Here is a 3,976-nt window from a genome sequence, read left to right as displayed (position 1 = left end):
TCTCTACTACCTCTGCTCTTGTTAAGGTTGCTATTTCCTCTTGCCAAGAGGTGTTTTTCACCTGAGTTTCCCCACATTGTTGTCAGAATAATCAGTCATATGAGATATTCTCAAAACCAGCCAATGACTCCCCACTGCCTGCAGAATAAAGTCCAGATTTCTGGGTGTGCATTAAGTGCCAGCCTTCCCTGACTTTCCATCCTTGCCTTTCATTTTAACCCCCACCTTCACCAAATAAAATCACACCGGACTTCACAGGCTTCCCTGATTCTGACGGTGGCCTCTACCATCCCATGCTGGGCCTGTCATCACACAGGGGCCTTCACTGGCATTTCAGCCCCTAGCTTCCCACCCATCATCTTCCATCTCCATCTTTGGAAGTTCTAGTCACTGTCTGTGCTGAACCTGGTCCTTTAAGTCAGGAGGATCATTCCATGTGCCCTACACCAGGTGGCTGTGAAACTGAGGAAAAAATGCAGGCCATAGATAGATGGGTCGACCTAGAAGCTTTGGATTTCCCAAGCTGTTTGTAAGTGGGCTCCATTCTCACGTGGTCCCAGCTCTAGGCTCAGGGATACTGACTGTAATCTCTGGCCCCTGTTCCCCCAGCTGGTGATCTGCTCGTGCTTCTGCAGAACTTTCCGCCTGTGGCTCCTTTGGTTCGCAGCTTCCTAGACCCAACTTCTTCCCATGATCTCAAATAGGAATTCTCTGCCCTGGCTTTGGCTCAGATGAGTCTGTCACCACCATTGGCATCTGTATAGGCCACTTGGCTCCTCTTCTTTGAAGCCTTCCCTGGTTTCTCTAGTGTTGATTAATCTCCTCTGAAACACTTAGCAATCGGCATAAGCCTCTGCTTTGGCACTTACCATGTGTTGCTTTCTGAGACCCTCTGCCACATCCATTGCACTCCAAGATCTTCCCGGGTAGGGCCTTTGCCTTTTAAAACTAAGCGCTCATCAGTGCAGGAGCTCCACTGGTATTTGCACAGCATCCTAGAATCTCTGCTGTGACGCCAGCAGGTTCCTTGGAGTGGTCAGACTCCCCCTAAAAATCCCCAGCTGTATTTCACAAGCTTCATTCATCCCACCAAGAGACAGGCACAGTAGAAGGCCGAGGTCCTATGTTCCAGAGCCTGCTTTCACACAGCTATATTTAAACAAGCACATTCTCTGGAAAACAAAATATTCCTCATTGCAAGACCTTGCCTGGTACCCTTCTAGAACATTCATTCGGAATAAGAAAACATCCTTCCATTTAAATTTTTCTGTGTGTGTGTGTGTGTGTGTGTGTTTGCAGTTGCAAGATTTAATAGAGTGAAATAGAGTGAAAACAGAGTTCCCATACAAAGGGAGGGGACCCAAAGTGGGTTACCACTGCCTGCGCGAATGCCTGGGTTTATATCCTGATCCTTGTCCCTCCCACTGTGCTCTCAGGCAATAGATGATTGGCTATTTCTTTACCTCCTGTTTTTGCCTAATTCACATTTTAGTGAGCTCTCTTTACTATCCGATTGGTTGGGTGTGAGCTAAGTTGCAAGCCCCGTGTTTAAAGGTGGAACCAGTCACCTTCCCAGCTAGGCTTAGGGATTCTTAGTCGGCCTAGGAAATCCAGCTAGTCCTGTCTCTCGGTCCCCCCTTCTCAACAGGAAAACCCAAGTGCTGTTGGGGAGGTTGGCCGACGATCGCTCTAACTGCTTCCTGCTGAAGTGGGGAGTAGTAGGTGTTGTGCAGTTGAGATTTCCTCAGGAGGGGTGCCTTTGATGTCATTAACATTGGAGCATGGGCTAGCAGGCCGGTCCAGCGGTCCGTGGTAGATCTTACTCATAGACTGCATCTGTGGCTCCATTTGAAGAAGCATTTGTAGTTTTACAGCTTTGATTCTGGAAGAGACAAACTTAACAAGGAGGTTAAAGATACAAGGAGTAGCAGTATTACAGCTGCTAGAGGTCCTAAGAAGGGGAGAATTCAGGGCATCCGTTGGCTGAGGAGGCCCCAGGGTCCACTGTTTTTTAAGCTCCTCTGCTCTACGTTGTATTTGATCTCGAATTTCCTTAACTTTCTCGGTGACAATTCCAGATTAATTAACGTAATAACAGCATTCTTCTCCTAAAAATAAAAAGGTTCCCCCTCTTTCGGCGGTTAGCAAGTCTTCCTAGTTTTCCTTAGTCCTTCTAGCACACAAGTTGGCAAGTGCTCTTCGATTTTGAAGGACTACTGCATACCCCACCTTTCGCAGTCTTTTTTCTACAAAGGAACTTCCATCAGTATACAAGTTGAGGTCGGGATCAGTCAAAGGAACCTCTAAAAAGTCCCCTCGAGTGGTGTAGGTTTGAGCAATTACTTGTTGACAATTATGTTCTATCATTTCTTCATTGTCTGGAAGAAATGTGGCTGGATTAAGAGTTGCACAAGTGTGCAGTCACAGCACTGGCCCTTCAAGTAATAGAGCCTGATATTTAAGTAAATGTTGTCGGACAGCCACAAGTCTCCTTTAGCAGTGACTACGCCATTCACATCATGAGATGTGCACAAAGTAAGATCTCTTCCCTGTATTATCTTAACTGCTTCAGATACTAAGACTGCTACTGCTGCCACTACCCGTAAACAATGAGGCCAACCCTTTCCCACTACATCAATTTCCTTACTCAGGTATGCCACGGGTTGCAAGCTCGTCCCTCAGACGTGTGTATGGACTCCTAGAGCTATTCCTGTTTTTTCTGTGACATAAAAGAAAAGTCTTGCCCCGTTGGCAAGCTTAACATTGGGGCTTGGGTTAGGGCCCTCTTTAGAGCCTGGAAAGCTGCTTCTGCTTCTGGTGTCCATCTTACTAAATGGGTATTGGCTTTCTGAGTTTCCTTAATTAGTGTATATAATGGTCTGGTTATTTTGCTGTACCTGGGAATCCATATTCGGCAGAAACCTGTTATGCCAAGGAACCCTCTTAGTTTCTTTAGGGTTTTGGGATGAGGATAAGCCAGTATAGGCTGGATACGCTCCTCAGTGAGGGCCCTAGTGCCTTTGGATAATTTTAGCCCTAAGTATTTTTTGTTTGTTTGTTTGTTTGTTTTTTGAGACAGAGTCTCGCTCTGTCGCCCAGGCTGGATAGAGTGCAGTGGTGCAATCTCAGCTCACTGCAAGCTCCACCTCCTGGGTTCACACCATTCTCCTGCCTCAGTCTCCCAAGTAGCTGGGACTACAGGTGCCCACTACCACTCTGGCTATGTATTTTTAGTAGAGATGGGGTTTCACTGTGTTAGCCAGGATGGTCTCGATCCTGACCTGGTGATCCGCCTGCCTCGGCCTCCCAAAGTGCTGGGATTACAGGCATAAGCCACCATGCCTAGCCAGCCCTAAGTATTTAACCTGCTGTGAGCGAAGCTGAGCCTTTGGTTTGGAAACCTTGTAGCCACAGGTAGCAAGGAAATTTAAGAACACTTGGGTGGCTTGATGGCACAAGGTTTCTGAACGGGCAGCTAAAAGTAAATCATCCACGTACCGAAGGACAAGAGTGTCCAGGTATGAGAACTGGCTCAAGTCTTGGGCTAATGCCTAGCCAAATAGATGGAGGCTATTCCTGAACCCCTGGGGTAAAAGAGTCCAGGTGAGTTGAGATGTTGGGTTTGAAGGATCTTCAAAGGCAAACAAGAATTGAGAGTCAGGATGTACAGGGATGCACAAAAAGGCATCCTTAAGGTCCAGGACTGTAAACCACTCTGCTTCCTCTGGTATTTGGGAAAGCAGAGTATAAGGGTTAGGTACAGTTGGGTATAAAGAAACAACAGCCTCATTGATAATCCTGACATCTTGCACTAACCTCCACTGTCCGTTGGGTTTCTGTACTCCTAAAATCAGAGTATTGCAGGGGCTATTGCATGGTTTTACTAGGCCTTGGGCTTTTAGACCCTTAACAATCTTTTGGAGTCCTTGTTGGGCCTCGGGTATGAGGGGGTACTGCCTTTGGTAGGGAAAGGTGG

Source organism: Mandrillus leucophaeus, unplaced genomic scaffold (genome assembly GCF_000951045.1).
Source record: "Mandrillus leucophaeus isolate KB7577 unplaced genomic scaffold, Mleu.le_1.0 Scaffold246, whole genome shotgun sequence".
NCBI lineage: Eukaryota > Metazoa > Chordata > Mammalia > Primates > Cercopithecidae > Mandrillus > Mandrillus leucophaeus.
This window is presented reverse-complemented; position numbering follows the sequence as displayed.